Here is a 17,228-nt window from a genome sequence, read left to right on the forward strand (position 1 = left end):
TGTCTAAAGTGACTATACCTAATACATTCTTATCGGTTCCTACCGAAGAAGTTCGCTCCAGAGACTATGAGAAGGAACTGAGAAGGCACACTGCTCTGGAACTCCATTGTGCTACTCTGGCAGAGTACCACCGCGTGCAACGTATCCCCAGAGGCTTGCGGGTATCACTCAAACCAACTCTTTTTTCGGACAAACCGGACTACTGCACCAAATTTGAGAGCATCATTAACAAATGCTCTATGGACTTAATAATACTTACCATCGAGTTTTTACACACAGAAATTGAAGATCTGAGTAAGAACATTCATTCTATTGAACAACAATTACAGAACACTATTCCTATTACTGAGTGGGAGAGAATTCATTCGAAGACAAAGGACCATATCGCCGAGTTCAGAAAAACTCTCCAAGAACGTAAAAGGTCAAAGTTTCTCCGAGACCAAGAGGACTACTCAAAAAACCGGGTCTATCGGTGGCAATTTACAGATGATATCCCAAGACGCCCTACTTTCTACAACCGTTTCTCGTCGTCTTCAGGATCCGACACTGACCAATATAGCCCCCGGCAATCCCATTTTTTACCTCAACGTTCCACCCAAAGAGGAAAACGAGGCGCAGTAAGAGGGGCCGCCGGACCTGCACCGACATACCGTGTACAAACACGGTCACAGGTACCAACCTAGTTTATAATATTTCATCTTATAATTTGTCTAATCTTGAGTCACAGGTGTTACAGCGAGGGTTGTCATTCTGTCCAACTCCCTCCCTTGATCCATTCAAACTGGATCAGGAGATGAGGAGATTTTTTAGGTCCTTACGGCTAAAAGCCCATTTCAGCACTGATAGATTCTCCCAACCTGACTCTGCACCTATTTGCCCTGACTCTGTTAACATGTTCCAGTTGAAACAACTGGACCTTAGGATTCCCAGCTCCTTTAATCCTCCTAAGACATATCATCCTATTGAAACCTTTGTCTCCATGGTTTCCAGGGACATTAGTCAGACATTACACTCGATTGACGAAGGACGTTTTAGGATAAAGAGCAATCTGTCCATTGAGGAAAGCCGAGCCATACAAGAACTTAAGGACAACCCTACCATCATCATTAAGCCGGCCGATAAAGGCGGTGCCATCGTTGTATTGGACAAAAAATATTACATTGATGAGATTCTAGGCCAGCTCAGAGATATTGACACCTATTTACCGATTTCACGTGACCCCACATCTGACATACAGGGACTCATTAAACATACCGTCGACTTTCATGTCACTAATAACACCATAGATCAGAAACTAGCTGAATTCCTTATTAAAACCCATCCGGTAATACCAGTCTTTTACACATTGCCCAAGGTTCATAAGAACATGCAACAACCCCCGGGACGCCCTATTGTAGCCTCTACTGATTCTGTCTTGTCCCCACTGGCCATTACCGTTGAAAGAATTCTCACTCCACTCATACCCAACATTAAGTCATATTTAAAGGACACCACGGATTTTCTGCTACATTTGCAGTCTCTTGGGTCATTACCATCCAACTGTCTTCTGGTATCCTTTGATGTTAATAGTCTCTACACTAGTATCCAACATCATGACGGTATTCGATCTGTAGAGTGGTTTTTGAGCAGGCATAGTTCCTATTCTCCCCTACAGAATAAGTTCTGTCTTGATCTTCTCCAATTGGTTTTGGAGCATAATTTCTTCCTATTCCAAGATCAATTTTACTTGCAGAGACGGGGTACCGCGATGGGTTCAAATTTAGCACCTCCGTATGCAAATATTTTTATGGAATATTTTGAGGAATCCTTTGTCTATCAGCATACTCTATGGCTTGAACACTCAGTCTGTTGGAAAAGGTACATAGACGACATATTCATGATCTGGCGGGGTGATCTTACATCCCTTACACAATTCTACACAGACATGAACTCATTCAAGCAAGGGCTTTCTTTCACTATTCATTATGATAGCCACAGGATTAATTTTCTTGACACCATGGTGCTTTTATCTGATGGTTCCCTTAGCACAGACCTATATGTGAAACCAACGGACCGTAATAGTCTGTTGCATTACACCAGCTGCCATCCCCGTCACACAAAACAGGGACTTCCCATCTCCCAGCACAGGCGTGTTGAACGCATAGTGTCAGACCCTGCTCAACGAGAGAAGCGGTCCCGTGAGATGAGTAACAAATTTCTACAAAGGGGATACCCTAATAATATAGCAGACAGGAGAACTCCCCGGACGTGTACCAGTTCACAAACAGCTCCGCGTATGACATGTGTAAGTACATACCATCCTTTTTCTCCCTTGATTAGGAATATTGTATGCAAATACTGGCCACTCCTGGGAAAGGCCTATCCGGACATAAAGGAGTTTCATTCCCCCCCTTTGTTTTGTAACAAGAGACCCCGCAATCTCCGTGATAGTTTCGTTAGGGCGGACATTGGTCCTGGCAAACCCGTACAGAGACAGACATTTCTTGGCACTCCCAGAAATGGGAATTTTCCTTGTCTCCATTGTGTTCAGTGCAACAATCTTACTAGGGGTAGCACCTTTACTCATCCACTGTCGGGCCGTATTTTTTCTATACGAGGCTTCTTCACCTGTGAATCATCCTTTGTGGTCTATTTGATCAAATGCCCGTGCGGTCTCGGATATGTTGGGGAAACTACCCAGCATATCCGAGACCGCATCAGTAAACACAAATCTACTATACGGTGCAAACAGACCCTTCTACCAATCCCATACCACTTCATTACACAAGGTCACACTATTGCCCAACTTAAGTTTCAGGTACTGGAACACGTTCCTCCCTCTAGAAGAGGTGGTAATCGTATACGCACTCTTAAAGAAAGAGAATCTTATTGGATTTTTACCTTGAACACTTTGGAACCCAAGGGCTTGAATAGGGAACATGACATGTGCATATGATAGTGATTTATTTCATGACATTACATCCTGTTATGATGCTTCATGTTTGATGGTGGTAATCCTTCTGTCCTCATTGTGGTATTTTTGCAGTATGTCTTTTCATAATTTGTACGATACGTGATATTGCCTTATCGTCTGTTTTATCCGTTTGTGAAACTTCAGTATGGGAGACATTATAATGAATAACATTGACCTTTATTTGGCTCTAACACATCTTTTCCCTTTTGTTTTAGGCTCCCTCCGCCTGATCCCTCACCCACCGGCACCAGCAAAGTTATTCCTTCACTTGGTAATTGTCACTTGGCACTGCATAGGCGTTATATACCTTGTTCCCCCACAATGTTACTAGCCATACACCTAGCCCTGTGTTCTGTGCCCGGCTCAGGCGCTGTGCCAATAACCAGGCGCAGCGCTTGGGCTACGTACAATTCACAGGCCTGTTCACCGCTCAGTCACGCCTATATTACTATACACACGCCCCCTTAGGCTCTTACGTCCTTTCACCATCCTCACTGCTTGCTGCCCGGTGGCCCGCCCCCTGCGCATGCGCGGTGCCGGTGACGGTACTGCGCATGCGCGGCGTGCGCTCCACGGGCTGCACGCTGCGTTCCACTTCCAGGAAGTGGGACATATGGGCACCACTACATGCAGCATATAAGGCGGTTCGGCCGGTGTGTGCTGCACACTGTCCAGGGACCTATTTCCTTTGTCATCACCTTACAGGGCTTTTACCCTATGCCAGACTTCACAGGTACGGGTCACGTCATGGATCGTGCTTAGTGGCACGCTCCATTATCTCCATTTATATTATTCTATGCTTTCTCTCAGATATTTCCTTATATCCCCCTGGGCACCCGGCTGTAGGTTGTTCTATATACCTCAGGTATGTGTCCATAGTGATGCTTCTCCGCCTCCCTGCACATTTAGTCACACTTGTGATATGGTTTCTCATAGAACTTAAAGGGACGTACGCACCTCTTCCCATGGGAATAGCACCTTTGAAACACATGTCCAGTAACATTTGAATAAGGTAATATGGAGTTTTCAACCTTATTACTCCCTATTTGCTGTATCTCATACTGATGTTATGATCTCATATGTGTTCTTGTTCTGGCATATCTCTCACTCTGTAGCGTTTAGCCTGTTGGAGGCAACTGAGAATCTCTCAGTGAGGGACTCTCAATCACTCATATGGTTCCTTTTTGAAGGTACTGTTCACCAATCCAGGTAGTGTGCTTCTCTCAGTCGATATTTCCTTATGCTCATTGTATACACCTTGATTGTAATATTATCATTGCTTTTCATTCAGCCATAACCCTTGACACGTGTCAACCCACGTCTGGTTGGTATTCTTACCCCTTTCAGTGTCGACAGACAGACACGTGAGGTACACATGCTTTTTGTGAATCATATTGCTGATACGTCATGTAATGCATGATTTTTGTTCCTTGATGACTGTTTTACGTATTTTTCTTTTATTTTGCAATTTATATTCAGGATCACAGTGTCTGATCCCATTATACTCACCAATATTGACCAGCTATCATTGCATGTGTACCATCGCAGTGTTGATATAGGTGGGTGTTTGCTGTACTCATGTTGTTATCAGTACACATTGTTCTAAATTGAATAGGTTTTTGTACATTGCATATAACCCTTGTTCATGTATCCTTGAGTTTATTGTGTGCAGCACATGACTATGTGCATGATGTATGTAATACATGTAATCGCATCAATTGATGAAATACCCAGTATTGATTTCTTTCTTTTTCTTCTGTATATATTTCCTATATTTATAGATAAATCAATCCTTGATAAAGACCATTTTTAACGGTCGAAACGTCGGATGTATTATCATCAACTTACTGCATGAATAAACGACATTTGCATTCAAAGAGTTGTTTCATAAGTTTTTCAAAAATTTTTGTGTGCCAGAATTATTATTATATTGATCCTTTGAGGGTAACTGACATCCTTAATCCTATGGCCATATGTCTGGCGCTACCCCCAACGTCAATGTGACCGCCACAATCCCTCCTTCAAGGGGGAGGTGCGTTCGGCATCATAGCGACATCACTGCGGCATCACTATGCGGCCGGCCAATAGAAGTGGAGGGGCGGAGATCAGCGGGACGTAACATCCTGCCCACCTCCTTCCTTCCTTCTTTTCCAGTGGACGCTGGTAAGGAGATGTTCGTCGCTCCTGCGATGTCAGACATAGTGATGTGTGGTGCCGCAGGAACGACGAACAACATCGCTACTCACCAGACAACGATATTTGGTTTTTGGACGACCTCTCCAACACCAGCGGATTTTGACCACTTTTGCGATCGTAGAAGGTCGCTCGTACGTGTCACACGCTGCGATGTCGCTAACGACGCCGGATGTGCGTCACAAACACCGTGACCCCGACGATAAATCGTTAGCAATATCGCAGCGTATAAAGCCCCCTTAAGGGTCCCTACACTACATTCAAAAAAATTCACAGACTAGTACAGGGGTCTCACACTCGGCTGGGTATAAGGGCCGCACATAAAAAGAAATAATTTGAGAGGCTGCATTATTTTCAGGACAAAGGAACATTTTTATTATTACCATATTTTTTTCTATACACCTTTGGATCACTCTTTTTAAACAATTTTTGCTGGGAAAAAAATCATGCTTTATTTTGATTCTTGTTTTACATTTTATCTCCTTTTTGTAATTAATACAGTTTTACAATTAGCACCATATAGAATTTTGTCCAACATCATGTAGTAATGTTCTCATTCTGGTCCTTATCTTTTAGTAATGTCCCCATCCTGTTCCCCTTCATTTAACAATGTGCACCATCCTGCTCCCCATTCTATAGTAATGTGCCCATCTTTATTTCCATCCTGTAGTAATGTGCCAATCCTTGTCCCTGTCCTGTAGTAATATGCCCATCCTGGTCCTTATCCTGTAGTAATGTGTCCATTCTTGTCCCCATGCTATAGTAATGTTTTCATCCTTGGCCATTTCTTGTTCTAATCTATGCATCCTCTAATAATGTGCCCATCCTTGTCCCCATCCTGCATTTATGTGCCTCATCATTGTCCCCCTCCTGTAGTAATGTGCCCATACTGGTCCTCATCCTGTAGTAATGTGCCCCATCCTTATCCCAATCCTGTAGCAATGTACCCATCCCTGTCCTCATCCTATAGCAATGTGCCCATCCTTGTCCCCTTCTTGTAGTAATGTGCCCATCCTGTAGTAAGGTGCCCAACCTAGTCCCCATCCTGAAGTAAGGTGCCCCATCCTTGTCCCTATCCTGCAGTAATGTGCCCATACTGGTCCTCATCCTGTAGTAATGTGAACCATCCTTGTCTCCATCCTATAGTTATGTGCCCATCCTTGTCCCCATCCTATAGTAATGTGTCCATCCTTGTCCCTTTCTTGTAGTAATTTTTCCATCCTGTAGTAACATGCCCATCCTTGTCCCCAACCTAACGTAATGTACCCATCTTTTGCCCATCCTGTAGTAATGTGCCCATCCTGTGGTAATGTGTCTATCCTGGTGCCCATCCTGTGGTAATGTGTCCATCCTTGTGCCCATCCTGTAGTAATTTTCCCATGCAGTTCCTTTTCTTATAGTAATGTCCCCTTTACTGGACCTCTTCTTGAAGCAAAGTCACATCTTGGTCCCCTATTTTCCCATTCTTCACACAGACACAACCTGCCCTGTGCAGACTCAGTGGGTAACACACACACGCATGTACACACACAAAAACATTCTTCTCACCTGTCCTCTGTTCCCTCAGCATCCTCTTTCCTGTTTTATGCGGCCCGCAGGCTTTTGGACCCCATAACGATACAGCCACAGCCAGCGTTTCATGTGAAATTCAGATTAACATTTTGCCAGCACTGTGCACTAAAGTTCTCTCTGCACAAGTATTCCAATAGCAGCCGCTGGCCAATCAGAGGCAAGAAGCTGAGATCATATGCGTTAGTTGCTTGTCTCTGATTGGCCGGTAGCTGCCATTGAGTTGTGCAGATAGAACTTGACTTTGTGCAGTGCGGGCAAAACGTTCATCTGAAAAAAAGCGCTGATGACTGCGGTCCCTGCACCGTCCTGCAATGATCGTTACTGGGTCTACGTGCCTGCGGGCTGCAAGAAGCAGCCTGAGGGGCCGCATGAGGCCCACAGGCTGCATGTTTGAGACCCCTGGACTAGTTACATAGTTACATAGTTACTTAGGTTGAAAAAAGACCTAGGTCCATCTAGTTCAGGGGTGGGGAACCTTTTTTAATGCCGAGGGCCATTTGGAATTTTCTACCAACCTTCGGGGGCCGCACAAAACTATCAACTTAAAATTACCCTGCTATACTTAGTCAAACAATTAACTCATCGTGGCGGCTGAAGCTTCTTGTTTTTGGTGCGGCTATATTATTCAATATTGATCTTATTGCTTCTCACAACTGTTTTTCCACGTTTGTGTCAGCTGGGACTGCTGTAAATACATCACAGGAGATGCTGAGGGCATATACATCACAGGAGATGCTGAGGGCATATACATCACAGGAGATGCTGAGGGCATATACATCACAGGAGATGCTGAGGGCATATACATCACTGGGGAGGGCTGGAAGGAATATACATTGCTGGGAGGACTAGACATCACTGGGGAGGGCTGGGAGGACTAGACATCACTGGGGAGGGCTAGGAGGACTAGACATCACTGGGGAGGGCTGGGAGGACTAGACATCACTGTGGAGGGCTGGGAGGACTAGACATCACTGGGGAGGGCTGGGAGGACTAGACATCACTGGGGAGGGCTGGGAGGACTAGACATCACTGGGGAGGGCTGGGAGGACTAGACATCACTGGGGAGGGCTGCGAGGACTAGACATCTCTGGGGAGGGCTGCGAGGACTAGACATCTCTGGGGAGGGCTGCGAGGACTAGACATCACTGTGGAGGGCTGGGAGGACTAGACATCACTGTGGAGGACTGGGAGGACTAGACATCACTGGGGAGGGCTGGGAGGACTAGACATCACTGGGGAGGGCTGGGAGGACTAGACATCACTGGGGAGGGCTGCGAGGACTAGACATCACTGTGGAGGGCTGGGAGGACTAGACATCACTGTGGAGGACTGGGAGGACTAGACATCACTGGGGAGGGCTGCGAGGACTAGACATCACTGGGGAGGGCTGCGAGGACTAGACATCTCTGGGGAGGGCTGCGAGGACTAGACATCTCTGGGGAGGGCTGCGAGGACTAGACATCACTGTGGAGGGCTGGGAGGACTAGACATCACTGTGGAGGACTGGGAGGACTAGACATCACTGGGGAGGGCTGGGAGGACTAGACATCACTGGGGAGGGCTGGGAGGACTAGACATCACTGGGGAGGGCTGCGAGGACTAGACATCACTGGGGAGGGCTGCGAGGACTAGACATCACTGGGGAGGGCTGCGAGGACTAGACATCACTGGGGAGGATTATATATCACTGGGGAGGATTATATATCACTTGGGAGGGCTGGTAGAAATATAAGGACATTGCTAGGGGTTCTGACATACCAGGGGGGCACAGGCAGCAGTGTGGAGGCCGCAGGGGCATAGGCAGCAGTGTGGAGGCGACAGGGGCACAGGCTGCCGTGGGGAGGCCACAGGGGGACAGGCTGCCATGGGGGAGAGTGAGGAGGATGAGACGCTGCACGGAGCACAGGCTGCAGTGGGAATGCACAAGGAGGACGGGACGCTGCAGTGGGGATGCGCAAGGTGGATGGGACGCTGCACGGAGCACAGGCTGCAGTGGGGATGTGCAGGGGCACACACAGGCATGGGAGCACAAACACACCTGTCGGACGCTGAGGTAGTAGCTTCTCTTCTGTGGAAAAAGAGCGAGTTGATCGCTTACTCCACCCACAAAGTACGTCCTCACGCTAGCATGAGGACGTAAGCCATACAGGGTTTAAAGGGCCAGCAGCAAGCAAGACGCTGCTGCCTCCCGAGCTCTGTGGACTGTGGAATGTGCCCGGGGGCCGCAGAAAAGGTCATGGCGGGCCGCATACGGCCCGCGGGCCGGAGGTTCCCCACCCCTGATCTAGTTCAACCTTCCTCCACCAGTTCTACATTTAGTCACTAAGTCATTTATAACCAACAATGTTTTGTGTACTGAGGAAATCATCCAGCCCTTTTTTAAAAGCTGTTATAGTATCTGCCATTACTACCTCTTGTGGTAGGGCATTCCACAGTCTGACCGTTCTAACTGTAAAGAACCCTTTCCTATTTAGGTGTCGGAATCTCTTTTCTTCCACTCGCAGTGAGTGCCCCCTGGTCCTTAGTATTGTTTTCGGAAGAAATAAGTCATGTGCCAGTCCTTTATATTGACCACACATGTATTTATACATATAAATGAGATCTCCTCTGAGACGTCTTTTTTCTAAGCTAAACATATCTAACTTTTTCAATCTGCCATCATATGGGAGGCCTTCCATTCCTTGTAATAGTCTAGTTGCCCGCCTTTGAACTGACTCTAACTTCTGAATGTCCTTTTTAAAATGTGGAGCCCAAAACTGGATCCCGTATTCCAGATGTGGCCTTACAAGTGATTTATAGAGGGGTAACAATACGTTGGGATCACGGGATCTAATCTCTCTTTTTATACACCCTAAAATCTTGTTTGCTTTAGCAGCTGCTGCTTGACATTGAGTGCTGCTGCTCAGCTTATTTGTAATGAGAATACCCAAGTCCTTCTCCTGTTCTGTAGTCCCGAGTTTACTTCCATTTAATGTATACGCAGCTATAGGATTACTCCGTCCTAGGTGCATTACTTTACATTTATCAACATTAAATCTCATTTGCCAAGTATCTGCCCATTCTGACATCTTATCCAGATCTTTTTGTAATATTGTACTATCCAGGTCAGTTTTTAATATCCTACATAGTTTGGTGTCATCGGCAAAGACTGACACTGTACTATCAATCCCATCAACAAGGTCATTAATAAAGAAACTAAAAAGAATCGGTCCAAGCACAGATCCCTGTCGGCACCCCACTGCTGACTATAGCCCATTTAGAGAATGTACCATTTATGACTACTCTTTGTTTCCTATCTTTTAGCCAATTCCTTACCCAGTTGCATATTGTGTCCCCTAGTCCTTGCTTCTGGTGCTTTAGTATAAGGCTATTATGTGGTACAGTATCAAATGCCTTTGCAAAGTCCAAATAAATCACATCAGCTGCATTACCAATATCCAGGTTTGCACTTACCCCCTCATAGAACCCCAACAGGTTGGTTAGACACGACTTATCTTTCATGAATCCATGCTGTTTGTCAGTTATCATATTATTTTCTGCAATATATTTTTGCATGTCATTCCTTAAAATGCCCTCAAAAACTTTGCATACTACTGATGTCAGGCTTACTGGACGGTAGTTGCCTGGATCTACCCTCTTACCTTTCTTAAATATCGGTACCACATCAGCAATCCTCCAATCCTGAGGCACCAACCCTGTTACAAGTGAGTCTAAAAAGATGAGATACAGCGGTCTGTCGATTACGGAGCTCAATTCCCTCAATATTCGTGGATGAATGCCATCTGGCCCTGGGGATTTGTCAATGTTTAATTTACTCAGACGTAGGCGTACTTCATCTTGTGTTAAATTAATTATATCAGGTGGTGGACTTTGATTTTTCACTTGTTGAATGATCCCTGGTACAGTCAGTTGCTTGGTGAATACAGATGAGAAATGCCTATTTAATATCTCAGTCTTTTGTTTGTCCTCTATAACTAACTTATTATATTTTAAGGGTCCGATACCATTCTTTGTTTTCCTTTTGGCATTAATGTATTTATAAAAGATTTTGGGATTTATTTTAATGTCATTGGCGATTTTTGTTTCAGTAGCTAGTTTTGCTTGTTTGATTTCTTTTTTGCATTGCCTATTGATATCTTTATACTCCTGCAATGCTATTTCTGTATTCTCAGCCTTTAAGATTTTAAACGCCCTTTGTTTTTGTTTTATTATACTTTGTACAGTCTTATTTATCCATAGTGGTTTCTTTTTATTCCTGGACATTTTATTACCAGAGGGTATACGTTTTTTACAGGACTCTAGTAGTATATCCTTAAACTTACCCCCATTTATGTTCGGTATCCCCAGTTACCATGACTCTGTCCCAATCTACACATTTAAGCTCTTCCCTTAATTTGTTGAAATCAGCTTTCCTAAAATTCCAGGTTTTAGCATTCCCCCTTTGAAATGTTCTATTGAATATTATGTCGAAGCTTACCATATTATGATCGCTGGTGCCCAAGTGCTCCCGGACCTGTAGATCTGAAATTGTATCCGGTCTATTTGACAGGACCAGATCTAGCAAATTATCTCCCCTGGTCGGTTCATCTACCATCTGAGAGAGGAACTGGTCTTGAATGGTAGATAAGAACTTACAGCTTTTAGCAGAACCAGAAGATTCTATGTCCCACTGTATGTCTGGATAGTTGAAATCCCCCATAATAAGAACCCGATTATTATTATTAGCTGCCTTTTCAATTTGTTTCAGCATTTCACCCTCTATTTGTTCAGGTATGTTAGGAGGCTTATAGCAAACTCCAATTAGCATTTTTCCATTATTCCCCTCCCCATGTACATTTACCCATACTGACTCTACATTGTTGCTGTTCCCCTCAATGTCATCATACAACACAGGTTTTAGGTTAGATTTGATAAATATACACACCCCACCACCTTTTTGGCCTTTCCTGTCCTTCCTAAATGTACTATAACCCTGTATGTTTGTCACCCAGTCATGGCTTTCATCCAGCCAGGTTTCCGTAATGCCCACCACATCATAATCCATGGTTGACATAAGAGTCTCCAATTCATTCATTTTGTTTGCAAGACTTCTTGCATTTGCCAGTAGACATTTAATCCTATTAACACCTTTATTACTCCTAGCCTCCCTAGGTTCCTTGTATGTCCCATCCCCCCCTAATCCTTCATTGACCCCTACCGTCTCCCTGTCTCTATCTGCTCTATCTATCCCCTTATTTGCTCCACTACCCTCCCTCCCCCCCGATCCTAGTTTAAAAGCTCCTCCATCCGTCTGACCATTTTCTCCCCCAGCACAGCTGCACCTTCCCCATTGAGGTGCAGCCCGTCCCTACCGTAGAGCCTGTAGCCGACTGAGAAGTCGGCCCAGTTCTCCATGAACCCGAACCCTTCCTTCCTGCACCAATTTCTAAGCCACATATTTATCTCCCTAAGCTCCCGCTGTCTTTCTAGTGACACTCGTGGCACCAGTAGTATTTCTGAAAACACCACCTTGGAGGTCCTGGACTTCAGCTTCTCTCCTAGTTCCCTGTAATCATTTTTAAGGACCTTCCACCTGCCTCTAACTTTGTCATTAGTACCAATGTGCACCATGACCGCTGGGTTTTCCCCAGCCCCACCCAGCAATCTGTCTATCCGATCCACAATATGCCGAACCCGAGCACCCGGCAGACAACACACTGTTCGGCATTCACGGTCTCGGCGACAGATGACCCTGTCTGTCCGCCTAATTATAGAGTCCCCTACCACCAACATCTGTCTGGGCTTTGCTGCACTCCTATTTCCCTCCTTCCTACAGCAGTTGTTTTCCTGGTTGCTAGGAGCAACATCCTGCTGTAGTGACCCTAGTCCAGGCCCTTCATTCCTAATATCAGCCAAACAGGCATATTTACTAGGTTGTGCCAGGTCAGGACTAGGCTCCCTGACACTTTTCCCCCTACCTCTTCTTCTAACTGTTACCCAGCTACCTACCTCTGGGTCCTGATCTTCCCCACTTCCACCCTCCTCCATATCACTGGCCCCAGCCAGAGAAAGCTCAGTGAGCTCTAAACTCCTCTCCAGGTTTGCAAAGGACAAATTCAAAAGAAGTGATTGATGGTAGCACCGTATACCCTAGAGGTATTCAAAAATCCCAACGTGTTTCACCCCTTCTTTGGGGTTCATCAAAGGTGAAAGGCCATTAAGGTATAAGAAGAGTCCCTATAACAACTAGCCACCTGATTATATTATTGCCATACTGAAAAGATTGCGTGCCCGGGATATCTGTTCCATAAATCTGTGTGGGGCACAAGAAGGAGCCCTGTCTTACCTCCCTTGCTGAAATAGTTCTTTGGTTTACATGTTTATACCTCTATTATTACTATTAGTTCTGTGGTTTGTAGGAGCATACAGCTTTACTCTGGTCAAGATAGGACCATTAAGAAGACATGACGCACTGGAAGGGAGGGGGACTTATGTGTTGGGCGGATTACACTGGGATTCATAGGACCAGATAGATGATGCTACTAAGTGGGAAGTTGAACTGGGTCTGATGGCATGCTGTGAAACTGAAACATATTGGAAGTTATGTGCCCAGTATCATATGAGTGAAGTTGCAACTGAGAAAAAGTTGGAACTGTCTAGAAAAGAACACTGCACTTATTTTTTTAAAATGGTATTTCAGTGGGCAGTATAAATAACCTTTGCCTTTGCAGGATGAGCATTGTTTCCTGCTGCTATAATTTTATAGTCCATATGACATTTTGATAACTTTCTATGTCTTGGTTGGAAGGGGATAAAAAAATAGCAATTTTGACTTTGTATTTTAAAATAATTGTACAGCATCCACATGGCATGTTAAACCACATGCTACTTTATAGCTTTGGTCATAGCATATGGGGAAATACCAATTACGTATAGTTTTTTATTATTTTGATGTTTGTTTGGGGGTTTTGTTTTCGATACATTTGGCACTTTAAGCAAGAATGGATAATTTAATAGTTTTTTTACATTTTTGTCTAAAATATTTTTATTTTCCTTTCTTAATTTTTCATTCAGTGCTAGATTGGGACTTGAACATTTAACCCTCGGATCATTGCTGTAATACAGTGCAATCATTTTCTAATGTGTAGTGCCATAGTCAACTTCAGTTAATTAGCCCTCTCTGCTAAAAGATATTGAAGCTATCGTCTAAAGCTGGTGTCACACTAAACGACAGCGACAACGACGTCGCTGTTACGTCACCATTTTCGGTGACGTAACAGCGACCTTGTAAGTCGCTGTTATGATCGCTGCTTAGCTGTCAAACACAGCAGAAGCAGCGATCATAAGGTCGCTGTGCTACATGTTCAGAGAGCAGGGAGCCGCGCTTATCGCTGGCTCCTTGCTCTCCTGCAGCACACATCGGGTTAATTAACCCGATGTGTGCTGCAGCTACATGTCACAGTTCAGAGAGCAGGGAGCCGCGCTTAGCGCTGGCTCCTTGCTCTCCTGCAGCACACATCGGGTTAATTAACCCGATGTGTGCTGCAGCTACATGTCACAGTGCAGAGAGCAGGGAGCCGCGCGCACTGCTTAGCGCTGGCTCCTTGCTCTCCTTGCTACAGTATACATCGGGTTAATTACCCGATGCGTACTGCAGCCACATGTCACAGTGCAGGAGCCGGCACTGGCAGCAAGAGCGGAGGCTGGTAACTAGCGTAAACATCGGGTAACCAGGGAAAGGTCTTCCCTTGGTTACCCGATGTTTACGCTGGTTACAGCTTACCGCAGCTGCCAGTGCCGGCTCCTGATCGCTTCATTTCGTCGCTCTCTCGCTGTCACACACAGCGATGTGTGTGTCACAGCGGGAGAGTGACGACCAAAAAATGAAGCTGGACATTCAGCAACGACCGGCGACCTCACAGCAGGGGCCAGGTCGTTGCTGGATGTCACACACAGCGACAGCGACGGGACGTCGCTGCAACGTCACAGAAAATGGTGACGTAGCAGCGACGTCGTTGTCGTCGTCGTTATGTGTGACACCAGCTTAAGCCCTCCAAGTACTTTAGCAACCATTGTTACCCCCACTGTTAACCATCTAAAAGCAAAGTCACTATGGACCATGGCATTTAGAAGGTTAAACAGGCTCATTGCTAGCATTATCTTCAGTTATTGCAGCAGCCTGTTGGCTGTATGTAACAGCTGACACTATCTGTCATTGTTCCATCTTGTGTACATCTTTTAGGTACCTTCCTGCAGCAACATAAATATATTTTGTAAGGCGGAAGGGGTTAAACTTAAAGAATGATTCTGGCTAACATGTGGTAGAAGGTACCATGGTCTCACTGCTCTACGGTAAAGAATCACCATCTGTAATTACGACGAAACCTTTTTTTTTCTAAACATAGAGGAAGCCCCCCTGTCATTGTTATGGCCTGGGTGTAAAAGATCATTAGCAAGATTTCTATACCATTTCCAGGGAAGAAAAAAGTATATTTAAAGAATTAATCTACTATCACAACATGATGTGGCAGACAGTTCTATACTCTGTCTGCTCTTACAATAACGAATGTATGTGATTATGAAAACTTATTTCTTGTAAACAGAGAGTAGTTCGCACCCCCATCATAGTTGGAGGAATAGGTGCAAAAAGATCATTAGAAATATATAATTTATCATTCATTGATAAATTTGATCACTAACTATATCTCCCAAGGCCATCATTTTTCATATCCCCAAAATTGATAACTTGCTTTGGTACTGCAGACCACCCATTCTCTTAAAAAGAACCTGTCAGGATGATTTTGTAATGTAAAGTAAAGACAAGGCTGTAATGGTACTCTAATACTGATTAAATTCATACCTATGTTGATATCACCTCCTTTCCAATAGAGAAGCAGGACATTCAATGATCGGAGGCAGACAGAGGGTCTGGGGAATCACAGACAGGGAGGAGAAAACCCAGTGTACAGGCCAACCGCTGTGCACTAAAATCTAATTAGCCAAAAGTTTCAAATGGTGATTAAAGAAGAAGAATAAAGTGGATTCCTTCACCAAAAGTATCAATTAAATCAGTAATACAGCTCCATTACAGCCATGTCTTTACATTACAAAATTGTGCTGACAGGTTCTCTTTAGAAACTATGGCTGCATTTCCTCTGCAGTGTCAGTTTCAGCTATGTATAGCCTAATAATTGACTTGTACAAGTAGCTTATATTTATCTATATCACCTTTGATGTACCTAATGATTTTATTTGCCTTGACAGTAGTTTCCTTGCAGTGTTCACTAGAGTTTTTGGCCAACAATGTCCCTAAGACTTTTTGGTTCTAGAATAATCCATTGTTCTACTATTTAGTGCATAATGTCCATTTTGTTTTCTCTGCACATTGCACTTATCTGCATTAAACTTAATTTTCCCTTTCATGGCCCAATATCCAACTTTCCCAACTCCATCTGTAAGAATTTATTGATCACTGGGGTTCTGATGATTAAGAACCCCACTGATTCCAAGAATGGGGGTCGCAAACTATGAGCAGTGTGTCCGCATTCTGTAGCAGTCCCAAAGAAAATAAACAAGTTGAGGTTGATCATGTACACTTCCACTTAATTTAAGACAAGTCTCTACAGAACCTCATTCTCGTGTTTCTTGACTAGAGATGAGCAAACCTTTAGAAGTTCAGTTTGGAGGGCACATTTGAACCTTAGAATATGTTTGATTTGTGACTCTGACGTGAACCAAACCTCAATAGAAGTCAGTAATTGGGCACTTTGTATCTCTGCCCACATGCAGCCAGCCATAAGCAAAACACTTCCAGGGAGAGGGTGGGCAGGGTTTTTTCATTTTTTTGTGTTTGTGTGCACACTGCATCTGAACAAGCTGATTTTACCCCCAGTGCGAGCTGATCAAACACTGCATGTGGCTTGCACAAGGCTGAGCATCACTCAATCCCCAGCACAGCGCTGCTCGCTTCAGTGGTTTGCACTCATAACTAAATCGAACTTTGAAATCGAATTTTGTTTTTTAGGTACTTGGTTGCCAAACTCAAACTTCGAATCTCAAACCTAAGGTTCGCTCATTTCTATTCCTGACCTAGTTCCTATGGATAGGGGATCATTTTTGCAATTTTGAGAATAACCATTTAAGCATTCAATACCAGCTAAGGCATTTTCTATACACCAAAAAAGTATTGTGGTTCTGCTAGCTACAAAAATCTATAAGAAAAATAAAACATACTGTAATTATTATAGTAGTGATTAATTAACTAAGCAGAAAAAAATTATATTGTCTTTTTTTACATAAAATGTTTTACATCGGTTCTGGGTATTATATCAATTGTACAAATATAGCTTCTTGTGAGTGAAAGCTTAGTAAAATTTGATTTCCTCTCTGTGCATTATGTATATTTTATAAAATGTATATATCTGTAACTAAATTTGCAAACTGGCTCTCAGTCAATGTGCCAGGCTGCCGACCTCTAACATATATTTTGCCATAGTAACTAACAGTAGGTTTTTCATGCCAAGCATTCATC

This window comes from Anomaloglossus baeobatrachus, chromosome 3 (genome assembly GCF_048569485.1).
Source record: "Anomaloglossus baeobatrachus isolate aAnoBae1 chromosome 3, aAnoBae1.hap1, whole genome shotgun sequence".
In the NCBI taxonomy this organism is placed as follows: Eukaryota; Metazoa; Chordata; class Amphibia; order Anura; family Aromobatidae; genus Anomaloglossus; species Anomaloglossus baeobatrachus.